The sequence below is a fragment of the Adiantum capillus-veneris genome, chromosome 15 (genome assembly GCF_014529385.1).
Source record: "Adiantum capillus-veneris isolate H3 chromosome 15, ASM1452938v2, whole genome shotgun sequence".
In the NCBI taxonomy this organism is placed as follows: domain Eukaryota; kingdom Viridiplantae; phylum Streptophyta; class Polypodiopsida; order Polypodiales; family Pteridaceae; genus Adiantum; species Adiantum capillus-veneris.
The window spans coordinates 68,930,887-68,953,368 of NC_140945.1; the positions used below are offsets into that span (position 1 = coordinate 68,930,887).

Below are 22,482 nucleotides of genomic sequence, written 5' to 3' on the forward strand. Positions count from 1 at the left end.
GACAGTCCCAATGGCGGAGCCGATCCTGGAGAGAAGTGGTAAGTACTCCCTCCGTAAACCCGGGAAGCAGACCGAGATGGGGATGTCACTCTTGAGAGCATCTGAACGCAAAGTTTGAGAGCAAAGGTTCCTGCATGAATTGTACTTTGCTGAAAGATTAATATAAAAGAAATACCGAAAGGGGCGCCAGTCTTTTGGGCCAATCTCTCTTGGCATGGAACTACGCCGGGCCGTGTCGACCAAATTGAACTGTGGATTTTAAAGTTGTGAAGTATTTTAAGTGATTCTCTCTCGTGTCGTGACAGAATCTAGACTTGGGGTGTCCAAGTGTGTTACAGCTGTAACAGACTTGGACACTCCAAGTTAAGATTCTACCGCAACACAACAGAGATTCACTTCAAAACAATTCACAGTTCACAATTGATTCGACACGGCCCCGGCGGAGTTAAGGGATGCCAAAAGCAAAGCCCCAAAAGCTGCCATCTTTTAAAAGCATTAAAAAATAATGCAATCTTTTTCCCCAAAGCTTCCCTAAAAGCTTGCGTAGAGTAAAAGTTGGGAATCCGTACATACTGCCACGTCAGCATGTTTCCGCAAATCACGGGTTTCCATATAGCGTCAGCAAAACTGTGTAATTTTCGGGAGCGGGCGATGCCAGGGACGGTTTGTCTATCTGCTGCCCATAACCTGCCATGCCATGTCACCGGTTTGTGACATACCCCTCTCCTGAAAGCATTGTAATCGCCCTCGATTACGCCTGCAAAACAGACAGAGGCTATAAACTGTCTTAGCAGACATTGACTATTAGTACCGACGCACTAGGGAAACACATCTAGCACATGTACGAATCGACAGTCACATCATAGGACATCACTTGACATCACAGGACATTACATGACAAATCACATTCAAAATTCATTCGGATCTCAGACCTTGATTAATCGGCAACGTATTTAGCAATCGCATCTAGGTCCACTCTGGACCTCATAGATGCCCGATTAACTAATCCTTGTTGCAACCATGTTTATCAAGATCTTTCAAACCAAAATGCTGCAGTCATTTCGTCTATCAGTTTCTGCACTTACACAAGTCAAGAACAAATCAGTATCATATTATCGGGAATTCCAGTTCATAAAGTCATACAACAGAATACTGTCAGCTCACAGTAACCTTGAAACTCAAAAGAGACATCAGTGACTTTAGTATCAAATATCGGAGCAATCTATTGACAAAGGAGTGGAGCGACTCTCCTCTTGTGCATACCCGCTGCACTAAATTCCGCCCAAGTTGAGTTCGGGGTTCTATTTGGAATAGACTATGCTAAACCAAATGCTTCAAGGTAAAGATTCACAATCTGAGGAGAATCTGCCAGGTCCTCCTCCTCCATCCACTTCGCATCCAATACGGGATAGTTCTTAAACTTAACCAAGAACCGCCTTATCATTTTACCTTTTACCTTTCTATCTTTATGTGCCAAAATCTGTTCTGGAACGAATATCTCCTTGTTTTCCTCCACTTCGGGTTGCTCATCTGGCTCCCCATCATCGGGCACATCGCCTTTAAAAGGCTTCAGGAGACTTACATGAAAAGCATTGTGAATTCTCCAAATATCCGGTAGCTTCAGTCCAAAGGAGACATCATTTATCTTTTCGAAAATCTGGAAAGGTCCATAGTATCTCATGCTAAGCTTTGGAAAAAGCCGCTCCTTTCCCTTTTTCTTTCTCAGGCGTGCCTTCTCAAAACGTAAGAACACCCAATCGTTCTCCTTTAATTTCAAATCGCGACGATGTGATCTGCTGCCTTTTTGTATCTTTCCTGAGATTTTTGCAAAGCCTCCCCGACCTTGGCAAAAGGCGTGTCCAAGTCTCGTGTGTACTCATCGGCTTCAAAAATCTTATCTTTTGTGCTTAGGAAGGGTGGAACCTTCGTAGCACCTTCAATAATCTCAAATGGCGCCTTCCCCGTCGAAGAGTGTATCGTGTTATTGTAGGCAAATTCCACCAAGGACAAATACTTTTCCCATTGAGTCTTTTGATCCGAGATGTAAGACTTTAATAAATCCAGTATGACTGAATTTGCAATTTCCGATTGCCCATCTGTCTACTGGTGGAAAGATGACGAGAATTGCGGGTGGAAGGATGACGAGAACTGCAATCGCGTGCCAATGTTCTCCCAAATAGCCTTCCAAAACAAACACGTGAATCTGGGGTCTCTGTTGGAGACAATTGTCTAAGGCATGCCATGTAATCTGAAGATGTGGGCCACAAACAGTCTCGCTAAGTGATCCGGCTTGATTGTCTTCTTCATTGGAAGGAAATGAGTTTGCTTGCTAAATCTGTCAATAACAGTCCAGATACCATCGTGTCCACTCTGTGTTCTCGGGAGATAAAAAATGAAATCCATTGCATTACTTTCCCAGGGGTGGGTGGGTATAGGTAAAGGTTGTAACAATCCTTGTGCTTTATACCGGTGAAACTTGACCTTCTGGCATACCAAGCAACTACGTACAAAATCGTCCACTTCTTTCTTGAGTCTCGGCCAAAAGAAGTATCTCTCCACACCTTTCAAGGTGGTAGCAATGCTACGGTGACCCGTAAATGGTGGATAGTGGCATTCGGTTCAAACCTTTTCCCTCAACGGCTGCGTAACGCATAACATCGTTTTCTTCATCAAGTAGCTATGGAATATCCCGCTACTACCTCCCCATTCCGTATCCAAGTGAAAATGCAAAATCTGTATCTGTGGCATACTGATCAACCATATCCTTGAAGCTCCTATGATGTATTGCGGAAATAGCCAAAACCAACGGCTTCCGGGACAAAGTATCTTCCACCAAGTTCTTCTGTCCCTGCACATGGACAATCTAGAAGTGAAACTGTGACAAAATGTTTGCCCACCGCATCTGATTTTCCGATAGCTGCTTCTGTGATAAGAAGTAGCGTAAACTCTGATGATCTGTGAAGACCGTAAAATCGGCTCCGAGTAGGTAATGTCGCCACTGAGTAAGAGCATGGATAACCGCCAAAAGCTCTTTCTCATATATCTGTGCTGTCAAGTCCGGTCTTAAGAACAATCGGCTCTCGTAGGCAATGACATGGCCTTCTTGCATTAAGACCGCACCCAGACTACGACCACAAGCATCACAATATACTTCGAATGACTTCTGCAAATCCGGCAAAGTCAAAACTGGTCCTGTAGTCAATTTCTCTTTCAATGTCTGAAATGCAATCACCTCTATGGGTCCGCACGAGAAAGGGACTCCTTTCTATGTCAAAATATGCAAAGGGGAAGCAACCTCTGCAAACTTTCTAATGAACCGCCGGTAGTAAGAACATAAGCCCAAGAAGCTTCCAACTTCATGGACATTCTTCAAATTTGGCCAATCACAGATAGTCTCTATCTTGGCCAGGTTTATCTACACTCCTGTTGCTGAGACAATGTGTCCCAAAAAGTGTATCTCTGGTATGAAAAATTCACTCTTCTTTGCATTGATCACCAACTTGTGATCCCGTAATGCTTGAAAGACCTGTAGTAGATGTTCTCTTTGTTCTGCCTCATCCTTGGAGAAGACAATAATGTCATCAAAGAAAGTGCCAACAAAAGATTTGTACTCTCTGAAAATCCTGTCCATCATTTGATTAAAGGTTACTGGAGCATTGGTAAGCCCAAAAGGCATAACCAAAAACTTGAATAAACCGAAGGTCGTCCGAAAAGCTGTCTTGTAGACATCTACCGACGCGATTTGGATTTGATGATATCCGCTCTTCAAATCGATCCTGCTGAAACAAGAGGATCCCTGTAGTCGGTCTGGAATATCATCGATCCTAGGAATCGGAAATCTGTTCTCGATGGTGATTTTGTTGAGAGCTCTATAGTCAATGCACATTCTCCAAGATTCGTCTTTCTTCAAAACCAACAACACCGGAGAGCAGTAAGGTGAAGTACTTGGCTGGATACGACCCTTTTCTAAGAGGTCTTTCACTTGGTTCATGATCTCTTCATTCTGGGCTCGGCTCACACAGTAAGGTGGCCGGTTCGGTGGTGTGCTTCCATGTATCAGATCAATGGTATGATTCCCAGGACGAGCTAGTGGCAACTCGCTTGGCAGGCCCTCAGAAAAGCAATCGGCATGAGTGTGGAGAAAATCTTTGCGTTCTTTTTCTAGATCAGACATATTTGTCCTATGATCATCATTCAACTCTTTCAAAAAGATCGAGTAAACAAACAGACTGGATTTCATTAATTTTGAAACGGCCGAAGCCGATACAATAGGGACAGACTCGCCCTTAAGTTTCACACCAAAGTCGCTTTTCTCGCTCGATAGTCGACCATGGCGTTGTTTTTATGATACCAGGGAATTTCCAGGAGGACATCACAACCTTCCAAGGGCATTATGTAGAAGTCCTCGTGCCCCAAATAATCTTGACAATGCAACCGAAGTTTGCCAATGACAGATGTAATGGCCACGTCCCTGCTGGGTGCCGCTAGAATTGCTTCTGCTTGTGGCCCCATCCGGTCGGGTGGAATCTCGAGCCGCGCCGCCAATTCAGGTGAAATGAAGTTGGCCTTGGCTCTTTCATCAAAGAAAATAAGGGCTTCTTGATCTTTCACTTTGCCCCAAGCTCGGCAAAGTTCTGTACTCTCATCAATCGTGCTTGGGTCAGTACCCATGCAGTCTGGAACCAGTCTTGCTTTCATCTTGCCTTTCCGTCCACGTTCCTCAGTTGCTTTCGAACTCTCTGGCCTTTCTTCATCTTGTTCTTTCTGTGCCTTTTTAGGGCACTTTGCGGAGATGTGTCCTTGTTCCCCGCATCCAAAACACTTCCCCTCTTTAATGTAGTTGGCTCTCTTCCGAAGAGTGAGCCGGGGTCGTGCATCCTTATCTTTCTGATCTTGTGGGCTCTTCTTCTTTCTACTTTCATTTTTAGAAGTCTGTTCTGTTTTCTACGTCATGATCTCATCTGTGGGGTAAATCAAACTGCCTTAGTGTATGGCAAAGCCCGGTTTCGCATGACTCATCAGTTCTTGAATAGAATCTAACTTTTGCTCTAAGCAGTGATCTCAGATCTCCGTAGGAAGTCCCAAGGTAAACCGCTCAATCTGTTCTTTAAACGAGATCTCCTTAAATGAAGAAGTAGGTAGAAAAGAGCTCCAAAATCTGTCGCAATATGCGTCCAAGGTATCTTTCTTGGTCATCCGAAGATGGTCCCAAGTAGTTCGTATGTCATGTTCTTACTCCCGAGTCAACCAAGAAGAAATAAAAAGCCTTTTAAATTTCAGCCATTTAAGTGGCGCTTTCTTGTTCAATAGAAGAGTGGACCACCATGTTCGAGCATTTCCCTTGAAGTAAGAGGTAGCCCTCCAAATCTTGGAGTGCTTGAGTAATGCCCTCCAGAGAAAGCTATATCAAACTGTTGTATGAAGGCCAAAGCCCTCGAAGCATTTCGGAATTCAGAAAAAGTGTCAAATTTAATTGACTGTCCACCTTCTTTAAATTATCGAACTTTCTTGCTTTTATCCTCCAGAAAGTCATACTGGTTTGCTTTATAGAAATTCTTCTTCTTTGCATAAAATGTGTGATGATTGGAGTCGGAACTATTTGAAGACGAGTCCTCTGCAGAACTGTCAGAAACTGGGCGAAACTTAGGCTTCTTTGCCCTTTTCGAAGCTTTGCTTTTTGCTTCGCTTTTACCCTTTCTTGTCTTCTTTGCTCAAGTCAGAAGAGCTAGAAGAATTATCAGAAGAAGAAGAAGAAGAAGAACTGGATACTCGTTCAAATCTGACATGCTTCTTCTGCTTTCTTGCCGAGGCAAAAGCAGATTGACGACCCAAATAACCCGAGATTCAGTTCCTTTCTTCTGCTTTCTGACTTTGTTGGTTGCGTCAAGCAGGGTAATCCGTCTATCAACCACCTCTTCTAATTCTTGCTCTGTAAACATTCTTGGAGTAGGAGGTTTCTTGAGTGTTGGTTTGAGGGGTGGTTCTGTGGCCTTCCGCCATTGAGAGTGCACTTCGTCGAAGGATGTCTGCATAAAAAATGTTGCAAATTTGGGATCCTTCGCAAGATTAAATCATCATCTTTGTCGCATTGTCAACCAATTGTCGATGCTCCATCTCTTCAATCTCCGCGTGAGTAGGCCGAGGTGGGCCATACTCCTTGTGAGAATCTTCTTCGTGATCTCTTCTTGCATCCCTAGATGCAGAGGAAGTCGACCGATCACTGTTTGAATCCGTAAGTGTCGCGAGAAAAGGATCAGATTTCTCGGTAGAAGAGAAATCGGCCGCGCTCTGATACCACTGTAACAGACTCGGACACTTTCAAGTCAAGATTCTACTGCGACATAGCAAAGATTCACTTCAAAACAATTCACAGTTCACAATTGATTCGACACGGCCCGCCGGCGGAGTTCCGTGCCTAGAGATATTGGCCCCCCTTTCGATATTTCTTTTTGTATTAATCTGTGCTCAAAGTACAAGGGAGTGGGAGGGGTCTCACTCTCAGACTCTGCGTCCAGATGCTCTAAGAAGTGGGAGCCAAACCACCTATTTATTGGTTTACAAGGGATGCCAAAAGCAGAGCCCCAAAAGCTGCCATCTTTTAAAAGCATTAAAAACTAATGCAAATTTTTTCCCCAAAGCTTCCCGAAAAGCTTGCGTAGACTTGCGTAGAGTAAAAGCTGGAAATCCGTACAGCTTTTTCGTACATACTGCCAAGTCAGCCTGTTTCCGGAATTCCCGCCACAAATCACGGGTTTTCGTATAGCATGCCACGTCGGCAAAACTGCGTAATTTTCGGGAGCGGGCCATGCCGGGGAGGGTTTGTGTATCTGTTGCCCATAACATGCTATGCCACGTCACCGGTTTGTGACAATGGAGATGTCATTCTTTTGGGAGACTTCGATGCTAGGACGGGCCAGTCTCATACAGCTTTCTAGGATACCTGAGAATGTTGAGAGAATTGGATGTAAGTGATATGGGATCAGCCAGGTGTTTGCAAGATGAAGAGCACACTGGATATGGGGGATATCTGACAAATTTTGGGACTGCACATGGACTGGCCATCTTGAATGGCCTCCACAGATTCCCAACGTCAAGTGGGTTCACTTGCTTGCCTCGTAGACATGGGGTCAGCACAATGGATAATATTTTAGCTCAACCTAGTTTAATACCCTCTATTCAGGACTTTACAGTCGGGCCCATGCCTATTGGGGTAGCAGTAGATCATGCTCTCCTCACGTTTACCGTCTCATTCCAATTCAGCACAGCTCGACTGACACAGACACCTACGCATACCTGATACACTTTTACTTTAGAGACCGATTCTGTCTACATAGATGGTATCTACAGACGCTTATGCATAGAAGATTTGGGGAGACTTAAGGGGAGCTCACTTATATATTGACAAAGACACTACAGCATGCAGCAGCAGAGGCATACACCCGTACTGATTCTGGGTAGCACCGACGTTCTAGGAGCACACCTCAAAATAGCTGGTATGCTGAGGAGTGCAGAGAGACGAGAGCCCGACTTCAAAGGGAGGTACTTCTAGGTGTCATTACTCACAAGCAGTCACGGATTGCTTGGTGTTTGGTACGACGAAAGAAGAGGGTGTTTCTAGCTCGGCTAGGGCAAGATTTATATCAGTTGTTTTTGAGCCAGGATTCAGGCGAGGCATGGCGACTCTTCCATGAGCATTCCCCCTAACTGGTCATCACTTCTACGGAGGTATGGGGGCAGTATGCATCATCTCTCTACATTGTCTCGGGGCAGCCACCTCTTCCAGATTCGCTAGAGCCATGCCCACACACATGTGCTTTCTTTACCGCCGAGATGGTAAAGAAAGGCATTGGCAGGATGAAGACTAGGAGAGCATATGATCACGATGGCTTGGTAGCAGGGCATTTTATACATGCCAAAGATTTGCTTGCAGAGCTTCTAGCAATGATGTTCAACTGTGCCATGTGCGAGGGCCTACTTGATACTCGGAGTTTGTCCACGATTGTACCTATCTTCAAGTCAGGGGACCCTATGGAGCCTGGGAACTACCGCACTATTATGATTGGACACACATTGGTACGGTTGTACGCATCCATCCTTGAGTAGCAGTTGAGTGGCTGGGTAGAGAGAGAGGGTGTACGGGCACCAGGACAGGCAGGTTTCAGGAGAGGTTTCTCTATTCTTGATCATATCGTGACACTCAGAGCCATTATTTAGGAGGGGCGATTGCGTGGGAAACGGCTCTATTGTTGCTTTGTGGACTTCGGCAAAGCCTTCGATATAGTGCCCAGAGCTATATTGATGTGCAGACTGCAAGAGATGGGGGTTCCAAAAGAGTTAATTTGGGGGATCACGGCTCTATATTCCCCGTAGGGATGCTGTAACAAACTGTTGACATGTCAAAGCCCTGAAGAAGGGAGCCAACTTGAACATGCCGGTCGAGGGGCCTAAACCCTAAGAAGAACAAGTAACAGAAGAAGAAGTCCTACCAACTTATGGGGACCCCGTCCAATGGGGCCCCAAGTGACAAAGGATTAAAATAAAGTAGGACCTGCACACACACACACACACACACACACACACACACACACACACACACACAGACAAACTGATGACGTGGCGAATTTTTGAAAATTGCGCTGACATGATTGACGTGGCAGGCTGTACGGATTTCCGTGATTTATGATGGCAGCTTTTTGGCTTTGCTTTTGGACCAGATGCTTTTAAGTTTTTTTTTTTTTTTCGAGAAAAAGATCCTTCTATTAGCTAATGAAACTGCCCACAGGGCTACAATGGGGCTAAATCAAGAAATGAGGGGAGGGAAAAGCCACACAGGTGGTCAGTAGTGCCATCGGAGTACACCTTGGACCATGGTATAGAAAGGCCCAGGACACCATAGTCGAAGGAAAGCCTCTCTGCGCTCCCGCATGCGGTCGGAGCTGCCCTGTAGTCTCTCAAGCTGTTCTCTAAGAGTGTGGATTAGCTCTAGCCAAAGGTCGCGAACAGTCTCTGCTGGTGGCACAGAGCGAGCCTCGAAGATGTGGAAGCAACGGGCCCGCCAGATGAACCAGAGTGTCAAGCCACTGATGAGCTCCCAACACTCCTCTCTCTCACTGCACCACTCCTGTGGAGTAAGCTCTGTGGCAGGTTGGAGTGTAGGTAGCCCCTCCTACATCACTATCATCCTACTGGTGAAAGATAGCTCAAACTGAAGTGCCGGGCCCGTGAGGGTGGACCAAGCCGCTGCTCCCCAAGTGTACTGTCGAGTTGTGGAAAGAGCAAGCATCAGCTGAAGAACTCGAAGCCACACCTGCTGTGCCAAAGGACAGTCCCAAAGACAGTGACACTGACTCTCCACAAGATGGTCACAAGCTGTACATGTGGCCGAGAGACCACTATGCACTAGCCAGCTCCCAACTGCTGTAGCTCTATGTGCGACCAGCCACTGAAACATGGTGACTCGCCTCGGCTGTCTGGAGTCCCACAACCTCTCCCAGAAGGCTGCCAAGAACTCAACTGTAAGACCCTCCTCCTGCCAATGAGGTGTTGCAGCGGGGCGGGCCTCTCTGTGCTGCTAGTATGTGACGTCCCAATCGAACAGTGTACTGAAGAAACGGGACACCTGGGTGGTCTGCGGAAGAGAAAGGGTCCCTCCAAAGCCACTCTCCAGGATCCCACTGTACTCGTGCCAGTGGACAGCACTCTCAAGCCCACAGTCTCCACTGTCCAGTCTCAAGAGCTGCTGGGTCAGGATCGATGACACAAGTCCTCCCACAGATGCCCACCACTCGGATCCTCTAAAAACAACACTCTGCCACCTGCGGGGCCTCTACTGCAACTCACTGTAGGCGTTCCTCACCTGGAGCTCGAAGAACAGGGATGGAACAGTCTCTGAGCAGGCCCGGACTGAGATGAGAACCTCCAGTCGTGTGAAGGCTCCCATCCACCTGGGTGCTACTGGCTCGAGAGGTGTGAGCCACTCAAGTGGAACTGCCTCTGAGATGTCCTGGCACATGCTCTGCACCCCTCTCATGCCTTGTAGCTGGAAACCCTGCACCTCCTTTGACAAGCCTAAAAACACTAACCAGACACCTAAAGAGTGCGCTGGACCCGTTGCCATGGGACCCCAGGAAACATGAGGCCGACTACCAACCAAGTGGCCTCTCTGAGTGCTAACCATGGGGTTCCAAACAAGGGGTTGTCCTAGGCGCTCCTCCGTCCAAGTAGGCTGTCGCTGCTCCAGGCCTCGCCGCAAGTGCTCCCAAGAACGAAGCAAACTCACAGCGAAGCGGTCCTCCAGTCTCCTGCTCAAACCAACTCTACGCATCTCTGTGAAGATCCATCTGGTTGAAGGTCGCCAAGGGCCTCCAGCTTGAGGCATCCTAGCACGAAGCCGCTGTAGCAAGAACTCCTTCCAGGGCTCCTCACCTGGAAGAAGTCCTCTGACTATGAACTTCCCAAGAAGGGCTCTGCTCTGCTGTCCTGGGTCAATGATCCCAAGCCCTCCCTGTGAACAAGGAAGAGTGATGACCTGCCAAGCCACTTTGGCTCGGGCTCTCTGAGTGTCACGTCCTGACCAAAGGAAGTTCCTGATCAGCCTCTCTATCTGGCTGATACAAGAACTCGAGAAGATCCAGCAAGAAGTGATGTACCACATAGTCGCCAACACTACCTGGTTGGCCACTACTACTCTACCAGCCAAAGAAAGTCGTGTTGAGCTCCAATGTAGCAACTTCCTCCTGATAGACAGGAGGAGGGGAGCAATCTGCTGCTCAGGGGACAAGTCCAGACCAACCTGACAGCCCAAGTACCGAATTGTAGTCCCTGGGGGAATCCACCTAAAACCCTCTCCTGGCATCCAATCGGGCACAGGAGCACTACCAACCGAGAAAGCCACTGTCTTTCTCCAGTTGATCAGTGCGCCAGATGCACAACAGAAGGTCTCCAGAGCCTGCTCACACCTATGAAGGTTGGCCTCCTGGCCATCTAAGTACAAGGCTGAGTCGTCGGCAAACTCAGCGTCCAGAAGCTCATCTCCCCGAATAGGGAGTGCTAATCCCCGAAGACCAACCTGCTGTGACACCAAAAACCTGCTCATCGCCTCCGCATAGAACAGAAAGAGCAAAGGGGCAAGAGGATAGCCCTTTCTGACCGAACGTGTGAGCATGAAGCTATCACCTCTACCTCCTGCCAAAAGTACCTGACTATGAGACTGTATGTACAAAGCTGACACCCCTCTGATCCAAGCATCTGAGAAGCCCATCCTGCGAAGAGTGCCCTCTAGAAAGTCCCAGTCAACTCTGTCGTATGCCTTCTCAAAATCGAGAAGAAGAATAACCAGGTCCTCGCCACGGAGCCGCGCTAGGGCAGAAGCCTTCCAAAAAGTAAAGATATTGTCAAGGATACTGCGTTCCTTGACAAAACCTGTCTGAGTCCCATGTATAAGGCTCTCTAGAAGTGGCTGGATCCTCAAACTCAGAGCCTTGGCAAGAATTTTGTAGGCTGAGTTGAGGATGGTGATGGGATGCCATTATCGAATCTCATCCAAGGAGCCACCCTCCTTGGGAATGAGGTAGATCAAGCCCTCACTCATGCTGTCGGGCATCATGCCTGTGTGCAAGATGTACTGAAAAGCACTACAGAGATCTGGGCCAAGCAAGTCCCAGTACTCCAAGAAAAAACTAAGAGTCAACCCATCCTCACCTGGATAGCTACCACGGGGGAGGGCACTAAGAGCCGTGTGCAGCTCCTCCAACTGAAGTGGCAGCTCAAGCCTTTGACGCATCTCCTCAGTCACAATGCAAGGCATCTGTGCCCACACCTGCTCCCTGCATGCATCCTGACGCTCTGACCGAGGCTCTGCAGACAGTAACTCACGGTAAAAGTCAGTAGCAACTGCACGCATATCCTCGGGCTCTGAAGCAACTGACCCGTCGGGCCTCCTCAATTGACTGACTTTGGCATGCAAATGTCGAGGTCCCACTGCCTCAAAGAAAGCACCAGTCACTCTGTCGCCCACCTGTGTCCACTTAGATGCCTGTCGATGGAAAGCAAACTCATGTCGCCGCTCCTCTGTGCTAACAAGCTCATGGCGAGCCTGTTGTAGCTGCTCCTCCAACCAAGGACTGTCTGGATGCTGCTCTTGTATCCTCTGCAACGAAGCAATGCCCCGTCTGAGACGCTGCTCCTCCTCTCTCGCTGCAGCCTAGCGAGCCAAAGACTCCTGGAGAAAGAAATGACTAATCTGAGCTAGTCCTGAGGCCACTCTGTCAGTAGGAGAATCTTGCCTGTCCAAGCTCTCTGTCCAGAGAGCCTCTACACGCTCTCTGAGTGTAGAGTCCAGCAAGACCCTCTCTGGGATGCGAAGCATCGTCCTCCCTCTCCTCTGCCTATCTGCCACTATGAGGATCACTGGTGCATGGTCCGAGAAGGAAGGCCCTGCCAGGATGCCAACTGTCCCTCCCAAGTCACTGAAGTGGTCACTAGTGTAGAAGCGATCTATCCGCGATAGATTCACTCCTCCCACTTTGGGTTTGAACGAGAGAAGGCAAGGCTGTCGGGGGGTCTCACAAAACTAGAGTGCTGCCATACATTCGAGATCCTCAGAGTCATACAAAACCTCTCCCAATCTGCCAACTCAACTCCATGCACAGTAGCATGGCTACCACCAATCTTGTCAGAATGTTAAGGCCCCCCCCCTATGCACCAGTGTTCTGCCTGCGGCAGAGACTCAACTATCTGTGACCAAAACTTTGCTCGAGCACTCGCCACATTGGGCGCATAGATGTTCAGGAAGCCCACAAGGCAACCCTGAACCTGCATAGTGATCCACTGAGCCCTGCCTGGCACAATAATCCCTCTGCCCACAATGACTTGCTGCAAAGAATCCGCAATAGTCATACATACCCCACCCCAGGTCCAAAAGCAACTGACCAAAAAGTATCATATCGTCCACGCAAGAGCTGACCACAACGTCTAATGCGGCTCTCACACAGATGGTGCTCCTGAAGCATAAGGAGATCAATCTCTCCTCCCACAAGGCAGCGCTGAAGCTCCTGACGCAGTCGGCCCCGTTGACGCTGAAACTGGGGCCCACCAAGTCCCTGCACATTCCATAAGACGATCCTCATGGGGAGCGAGAGAGAACAAATGCTGCCGCAGCAGCTAAACGTGCTATCTTTGAGGCTGGCTTGGATGGGGAGTAATCCGCATCCGAGCGTCCTCTAGATAGGCGTGACTGCAACGAGTGCTTGGCCCAAGCCCAAGTAGATAGAGCCGACCGTAAAGCAACCTCCTCTGTCCAGGAGTCCTCATGAATGTGCACATAGCATGGCAAGCACTGCATATCGGCAAAGAAGTAGACCACAATGTGTCTACATCCTGTTGTATCTTGAGGGGTCACCGCAAACTTGGCCAAAGGCCACAAAGTCTGAAGCATGTCTGTAACTCCTAGTTCTCCCATGTGGTGAGAGAACTTTAGGACCTGTGTGTGTAACCACCCCAACACTGAGTCGAGAGTCCACTCAGTCTGGTCCCTGCCGCAAAGGGAAATGAGAAGCCAACTGTTGAGTCCAAGGCCTCTATCCCCGTAGCTGCAAGGAACAAAACATGGACCCTGAAGCAGGTTGCCTCATGGTCTGCTGATGGGTCGCCGAGAAAACGAGTGAAGTCGTAGTCGAAGAAGTCCCATCGGCGCCGCAAGTCGATGCTCGTCAGACCACGAGGGATAGCTGCAAAAGGAGACGTCTGTACCTGTAGAGGGGGTCGCAAGAAAGGTTGTCCCTCTCTCGCCAAGCGACTCGTGGCAAGGCGCTACCAAGAGATCTCCTAGTAGCCGGAGATGGCCCTGCCCCCAGGGTCGGCTGTGGAACTGGAGCGGGAGGGGGGGGAGTAGGAGCAGGGGTAAGAGGCAAAGAGGAGGGGCTGGGGGGGGGGGGGGCGGCAGAGGAAGAGGGGCGGGGGGGGGGGGGGGGGGGGGGAGGATAATGAGGAGGGGGGAAATTCTGTGTGTGTGTGTGTGTGTGTGTGTGGGGGGGGGGGAGGGGGGGGGGGGGGGGGGGGGAGCCGTCGAGGGTAAAGTTGAGGTGGGGGCTGGAGCAGGGACCTCATCCTGCTCAAGAGGACCAAAATGGTTCCCCGTGGGAACCCACTGCTGTTGGGAAGGGGCCTGAGGACCACTCTGAGTACCAGGCTGTCTCTGTGGCCCCTGCCGTCGTCGACCACAGACCTGCTGCCATCCCTCCGCCACTGGAGTCCCAGGCTCGGAGGGAGGCTCTGCATGTGTGCGCTATGTCTCAGCCTGTGGCTGCTGGCCAGCCTGCAAGGGCTGGGGCTGAGTCTGTGGAGTAGGTCGAGGCCTCCTCCGTGGACAGGCCTTCACAAGATGGCCCATCTGTCGACAAATGAAGCACTGGTTCGGAAGACCCGAATACTCCACGCTCTGTCTAAACCAACCCCCACTCACCCGAGGCAGAAGAATGACCTTCGAGAGCGTGTGAGTGTCCCTAACCAGAACGCGAACTGAGGGAATGCCGTCCGCCTTGGCAGCTACTGAGGCTGCCGTGCGAGGTGTCTCCAGGAGAGTCCCAATCGCTGAGCCTATCTTGGACAAAAGTGGTAAGTACTCCCTCCGCAAACCAGGAAAGCAGACGGAGATGGGGATGTCTGTATCCTCTACCAGAACATCCGAAGCAGGGTCAAAACCATGTCTCCATTGTCAAAAGTGGGCTCGAGCTGCTTGGATGGTCAACGGACTCATGGCGATGACCTTGGACGCCATCTCAGAGGTCTCAAACTCGACCTGATAGTAGCCTCGTCCGAGTATCTTTACGTCCAAGATCTTGTCCACCTCTGCAAGTAGGCGGGCCTGGAGAAGGTTACGCAGCTCTCCTCTACTGGGTCGGGTACCGAGAATCTTGCAGATAACAGAAGTCGCCTGCAAGCGCTCTACCTCTGCGGTTAGGCTCGCTTGCTCTGTTGGTGAGAGCAAGTCGAATGGTGGGCTCAGCGGGGTCGGGCGAGGGGGCTTTGGTAGAGTCCCTCTGTGGCGAAGCTGGAGCTTCCATGTGTGTCTGCTGTTGAGTCGAAGAAGGCGGGAAGGACGCGAAGCTCCGAGCAGGCCGTGGGGATAGCCTCCTGCGAGCAAAAAAAGGGGGATGCGGGGGGGGGGGGGAGGCAATGCCAAATGGGGGGGCAGCTGGCTGCGTCTGGCAGGGGGCAGTGGGGGTAGGTATCGGCAGGAGGGCAGCGGGGGTAGCAATGGGGGGGACAACGGGCAGGAGCAACGGGGGGGGGGGGGGGGGGATGCGCACACAGGTGACAGGCAGCACGGGTGCGGGCTGGGGTGGACAGCGCAGGAAGTAGGAGGGGGGGGGGTACGCGAAGGCGGGGGGAGGGCTCAAGCAGCAGTGAGCAGCCAAATGCACGCATGAATTCTTGGATGTTTTTAAGTTTGAAGGCTTTTTACTGTAAACTGCTTTTTAGGCCAAGGGCCTTTAAATATGAGATTAGGGCTCACTCTAGGGCATGCTTCCTGGCGAAGGTGCAGACCTGGAGTACCAGCTTGTACTGTGTTGATGCAATATAAAGAAATACCGAAAGGGGCGCCAAGGTTTGGGGCCAATACTCTTTGGGGTGGAATTCTGCCACTCCGTATCGCGTGTCGTCTCTCTCTTTCAGTTCAGTTGTTATTGAAGTGTTAAAAGTCTGTTCAGTTTGTTCTTTTCTATTGGCACGTGGTGCCCGTCTTGTGACAGATGCAGCTTCATTTAGATGCTTTGTACACATTTGCCCACGATAGTGGATTGTCTGTTAACTTGGGGAAAACCAAGGTTACGGTGTTTAACACTACACCACAGTGGGTCAAGAGGTCAGCACGGATCGCGTTAATCTCCAGCCATAAAAGTCCTCACTACGGTCGTGATTAGGCGGATCACTAAGATACTTGAAAAGAGGAATTTCTTCAATCCCGGCCAAACAGGCTTCCGTATTAATGAGGAATGCATAGGGCAAGTTGCATGTCTGAAAGAGATCATGAAACTCCGTCACAAGGATGGGAAACCAACTTATGCGGCCTACATTGATTTCAAGAAGGCATACAACACAGTACCGCACGAGGCGTTGTTCCTAAAGCTCGCTGCGGCTGGCCTGCAAGGTCGAGCACTTAGATTCTTCCAAGCGCTCTACAGGTTCACCTCTATTAAAGTCTGACACATGGAACAACTATCGTATTCAATTCCGGTGCAGCGGGGAGTCCGCCAAGGATGCCCGGGATCGCCTTGTCTATTCAATATATACATCAACGATATTTTAGACGCAGATGGGGAAACATGGGGCGTTGAAGTACCTAACCTCCTCAAGAGAATAAAAGGACTCCTTTTTGCTGACGACCTGGTTCTATTTGCTGACTCTCATGAAAGCCTACAAACAAGCCTTGACAAGGTAAGTGAATGGGCAAAGACCTAGGGCATGACCTTTGGAATTGACAAATGCATGGTCACGGTGTTCCATGGAGACCTGCAAGATCTCTCTATGAGGATCTTTATTTTGGGTGGTGAGATGGTTGCGGTGGGTGAAACGTACAAGTACCTTGGCATCGACGTAAACTCGACCTTTTTCATTGAACGCATCGTCAAAGAGCGAGCGTACAAAGGGAGGAAAAGTCTCTTTGCATGTCAGCACCTACTGGCGAACCGAGCCATCCCTATATGGTCTCGACTGACTGTTTTTAAGGCGTGCGTGTATCCAGTGATTTGTTATGGCGCGGAAATTATGGGGGCCCACGACCAGTGTGTCCTTCACTCTCTGCAGCGCCTCGTCGCCACCGAGATGCGAATGTTACTTGGAAAGGGAGCAAGGTCAACCTCTGTAGGGACGGCAACTCTCCATCACGAGTTTAACATACCACCCGTACCTGCCTTTTGTGGGGGACAACAAGCAAGGGCTTTTGACAAGTACCGCTCGGTTTCATCTACTTGGACAGGCTCCTTGGTAAACAAGAAGCCTAAGAACCAACCGTTCAAGAAGTGGACTTGGACGACGAGAACCCAGAACTGGATGAATAAGTATATCCTAGCTGACTTTAGCTCAGTTCGCTACCACGCATGGGACAAGTGGGACGAGAGGCATTCGTGCCTGGCATTGGAGCCCTATAAGGAGGCAGGCTTTGAACAAACACGTGGATACGTGCTGCAGCTCAATAGGAGCACTATAGTGAATAGGAAGGAGGAGAGAATGCTGGCTCTCGCGAGAGTAGGTGGGCTCAAACTGGCTGATAGTTACATGCGCGGACACAGCATTTGCACGTTGTGCTCCCAGTTAGAGGGTCGTTCGCTTTCGCATTTGTTGATGAGCTGTTCGGCGGTAGCTGAAGCGAGGGGGCGCTGGCTAAACCAATTCAACTCCATCGACCCTTCGTTGGACCCTTCGCGGGAAGCCTATGCCCTTCTGGGTACGCCGTGATCTGCACTCAAGGGACAGAACCGCAGGGCACGTGCCTGTGGCGAAGTTCCTCGGTGAAGTTGTACCCCGATATTTGGGTGCTCTGCACAGGCGGATGGGGAGATAATGCTCCCCTTCCTATGCTGTTATTTTGAATCCAATCCCTTCCGGGGGAAATGACGTAATTCTCCCCAAGCGAAGCCAGATGAGCTACAAAAGCGCCCAAGTGCCATTCCCCCCGGGGGGGGGGTCAACTTCACCTAAAAGGGGTTGGGAGGTGCAAACGGGAGACACCACCAACCTCAGCGGACGCCACCTATGAGCCGACGCCCTTCCAAGCGGGTATGGCATTTCCTAGGGGAAAACCGTCGGGTTTCAAAGGCAGTTTAGTGAGGTGAGCGATAAGTTACCTGGAGGAGGCAACTCCAAAGGGAAGACCGAAGCAAGTCCCGCAGTACCTGGGCCTCTGAATAGAGGTATTTGGTCGTTGTCACGCCCAAATCCAAGTGGCGAAGTGGGTCTCTCAAGGGATTAGTCATGGCCGTAAGAGTGTAGATAATTCTGAACTCTCGTAGTCCAGAGGAAATTAGTGACAAAAAAAGCGTTTGCCTTCGGTTTCTGGGTGCATAGTCCTGGTCGTTCTTCTTGTATACTTTTTTGGTGTGTGAGGGGAGCGGCCGGGCGTGCCCTACTCGACTCCGAAAACAAAACAAAACATATGGCCAGGAAACGATGGAGTCTACAGATGCATACACCTATCGTGGGGTAGTCTTTAGTGGACCGGCATTTTCATTGAGGAGAGTAGTAGACACTAGATTGACGAGAGCTTATGCAGCCTTGGGAGGTTTGGAAAAGATGTGCTCGCAAAGTTCAGTTTCAGGAACCTCGAACAAAGCTGTGGCTTTTTGACACCCTAGTGGCTTCAGCTATGCTCTATGGGGTTCAGATTTAGGGGCCCTCAATGGACCACTAGGGCAGATCTGGTAGCACTGATGGATGGAGATGTATGGAGAGGCCTCTAGTCTCTATGATCTCTCAGATGATTCAGGCTAAGACCTCAGTGCCACATGAGATTATTTGGGCTGAGTTAGCTGCCCATCCTCTCGTAGTTGAGGCCTTTACTAAATTAGTTTCCTTCATGCATAATTTACCCCCGTAAATAACCACAAGGGTCCTGGCCACGAGTATGAACAAGCATTTTGAAACATCATTTCTCACTACTCCACCCGGGAGTAAAATCACCAATCATTGAAACCAGTATTAAAACTAGAGTCAAACAATTCAAATCGGCACCAAGACATGTTCAAAACAGATACCATCCATTTCAAACAAATTCCAAACAAGATCACCAAACAAGTCCTCAAACAGAACTCAAACTTAAAAAGCAATCTCGACATCAGCCGAGCTCGAAAAGTCGACTGACTTTCCATCCTGAAACCTGTACCCAAAAAAATTAGGGTTAGGTTCCTTCCATAAGTCGTAGCTGACGGCACCATGGTCCATATGTTCTTGGACAGGCAGTGTTCCTGTGGCGATGATGGTAGTCCCAAGACAGCAATCACACCAAAGCTCCGAGGTTATCAACAAGAGACATCTGCTAAGAGATGTCTAGAAATTTCAAGTTATAATCTACTAGGGTTTTGGCAAGCATTTCAGGATACCCACTCTAAGTTGCACTCCGAAGGGAGGTGTGAGAAACCGTATAACTTCGGGCAAAAATTTCTTGAAAGCTTGCCAAGTCCATGGAGTGTGCAGCTCGATAGCTATAGACATCAATGTCTGCATGGCACTGCTTTTGAGAAAAACAATGACTCGAAACAAATCTTGGATCCTTCTCTTGCAAGTGATCTTTTTGGCTTATGCCCTGTAAGACATGAGCGATGAAGACAAGAGCGCGCCTGATGCGCGATGAAGTAAGGGTATTAGGCTGGGGTCGGGACCCGAAGATACTTCAAATATAGTTCCAGTAGTCTTTGGTTTGCTCTGTCTGCTCTTTTTGTAGGACCGGTATGATTTCAGAAAAGCACACGCTTGATGCTTTGATACCACTGTCACAAGACAGGCACCCCGTGCCAAGAGAAAAGAACGGACTGAACAACTTTAAGTACTTCAAATAACAACCGAACTGAAAGAGATGCACGACACGAGACAGGGAGTGGCGAAGTTCCACCCCAAGAGAGCACTGGCCCCAACTGCTAGCGCCCTTTTCAATATTTCTTTATTATTGCTGATTCGCAAAGTATAACAGCACCTCCTCTACAATCTGCGCGTTGAAGAGTGCTAGAGAGGGCCCCAAGGCTCATATTTAAAGGCCCAAAGCCTAAAAACATCAAATATGAAAAGTTGACCCAAAAAAAACACTTATCTAAAATTTCGGGATTTTCCTAAAAATCGGTCGCGAATTGCAAAACGTCCGTACAAGTGCCACGTCATCATATTTTGTTGTGCAAAGTCTTATGAGTGTGTTTTGCTTTATTTTTAATGTCTTTATGTCACTTGGGCCCCATCGGACGGGGTCCCGTAAGTTGGTGGGAACTCTTCTTTAAAAATAGGCCACTCGTCAAGACCTTGTAAGTCTATAAAACTTCTTCTTCTTCTTCTTCTTCTTCTGTTGCTTCTTCTTAGGGTTTTGGCCCCTTGGCTGGGATCTAAAGGTTGGCTCCATTCTTCAGTGGCTTGACACGTCAGCAATTTGTAACAGCCAGCAGCCCAGCGTTTTCTCAGAAGACAAAGCCAACATTTTCAGCAGAGCAAGATCAACGTTTTCAGGTTTTACCATCAACATTTTCAGCTCATGATTGCCATCAACGAGCAGAAGCCCTAGCCTTGTCGTGGCTGCAGACCCCTAACCATTGACCACGCTAGTAGTTCACCATTCAACCGTAGACCCATCGTTGTCGTCATCGACTTCGACATAGACCAGTAGTACCCAACATCAGTAGCATTAGTACCCATTAGCATCAGCATCTCAGCATTTAGTCATTGTATGGGCATTTGTGCAAGAATAAAGAAAGTACTTTCTCTGGGAACAGAGCAAGAAGGCCCTTGAGGGTTTGGGACGCGACATACTCTCTCTCTCTCTCTCTCTCTCTCTCTCTCACGTGTGTCTCTCTTTTAGTTCATTTTAGTTCTTTCAAGTGAAGTAAAGTGCCCCTTGTGTTTGTGTGGAGTACTAGATGCGAGCTAAATCCATAAACACTTCCGCTACACCTAACATTGGTATCAGAGCACTGTGTGTGCTTCGGCTTCACGAACTCAAGGGAAGAACCTAAAGAAGAACCATCAAGAACCCCAAGTACCAAGAACCCAAGGAACCTCTCCCAGTTTTTGTTCTTGAAGAATCTTCTAGTCCCGACCATGGACTTACCAGATCCCATCTTCATTACTATGTCTTTGATGGAAGATCGACATCGGATACACGAAAACCTAGATCTTGAGTACGAGGATCTACTTGCCTCTTATGGGGATATGGAAGGAGTTGGAGACAAGATCCCTAACCTCTTCTGCATTCGCATTCGCATTCGCATGTAGCGTGCATCCACTTCCATCGATAAGAAACCCTTGGACTTACCTCCAAGCACCCTTACCTTTAGCTTCACCCGCAATGTTTTCACGACAAGACTATTCGAGTGGTCGTACTTGCTTGCAAGGCAAAGCTAGTAGGAAGGCTGGTATTTTGCAAAAGTAGTAAGGCTACCTGGAAACTCGTATGGTAGGTGTTTACATCGCACGAGATCTACATCCGTAGTATCTGCCCGTTTGGAGGAGTTTTCATCGGTTTATGCATCCACATGCATCAGAAGTACAAATAGAAGTTCGGCAATTGTGCCTCACCTTTAACAGGGGGTGATGTCACGTTCGCACTTTACTTGCGGTACGTGGACATTTTCTGCCACAGTCTAAAATGATCCAATAGCTTAGGACTGAGCCTGGCACCTTTGTGAGCCTCTAGCAGGATGTGCATGCCTAGGCCGCTCACAGTTGCATACCCTCTCTTGCAGCATTTTTTACCACGTAGGCATTTGTGCCGCATGAGCCACCTCTTAGTTGGGTCACTCAATTTATTAAGTGACTTAGGGAAATTTAATGGAATCGTGGGCTGAATTAGACCCTGCTCGACCCAGCTAGTTCAGTCTATAAAGGGCAGCCCATGGTCAGCGTTTGTAAGGCAAGAAGCAGAGGAGGAGAAGTATTTGAGGTTTCTCAACCTCTTGGGCGTTTTCAGCCAGATCGCTAACCCCTTCCTCAGAGTCCCATCATCGTTTTGGGCAGCAGCAAGACTTGGCGCTTGTAGAGTAGAAGACCCAGGGAACTCGGCGGTGCACCAGACCATGCAGCAAGACAGCCAGCAGCCCAGCGTTTTCTCAAAGGACAAGGCCAACGTTTTCAGCAGAGCAAGATCAACGTTTTCGGCTCATGATGATGGCCATCAGATCTCAGCCATCAGCCAGCAGATTCAACCCTAGCCTCATCGTGGTTGCGACCCCTAACCATGGACCTCGCTACTAGCAGTTCGGCATTCAGCCGTAGACGCATCGTCGTCGTCGTCATCGACTTCGACATAGAACCAGTAGTACCCAGCATCAGTAGCATGAGTACCCAATATCAGTACCCATTAGCATCAACATCTTAGCATTCAGTCATTGTATGAGCATTTGTGCAAGAATAAAGAAAGTACTGCTCTGGCAATAGAGCAAGGGGGCCCTTGAGGATGCTTGGGACCCAACATACTCTCTCTCTCTCTCTCTCTCTCTCTCTCTCTCTCTCTCTCTCTCTCTCTCATGTCTCTCTCTTTCTTTCAGTTCTTTTAAGTGAAGTAAAGTGTCCCTTGTGTTTGTGAGGAGTACTAGATCCGAGCTAAATCCATAAACACTTCCGCTGCACCTCACAATACCGTCAGCATTCCTAAAATCTCAAGGAGAAATTAGTGACTTTATGCAATCTAGGTAAGGGAGTGGAGTGTCTCCCCTCTTGTGCAACACACACTGCGCCCGCTCATTTGATGTGTACTTAAGGAATAGACATTGCTAAAAAATCCAAAAGCCT

General features: G+C 49.0%; 1 protein-coding gene across 1 annotated transcript in view; it reads left to right on the forward strand.

Annotated features, from left to right (window-relative positions):
* LOC147440837 (uncharacterized) overlaps window positions 1–22,482 on the forward strand; it is a 59,731-nt gene that overhangs the window by 31,541 nt on the left and 5,708 nt on the right. The window lies entirely within an intron of this gene.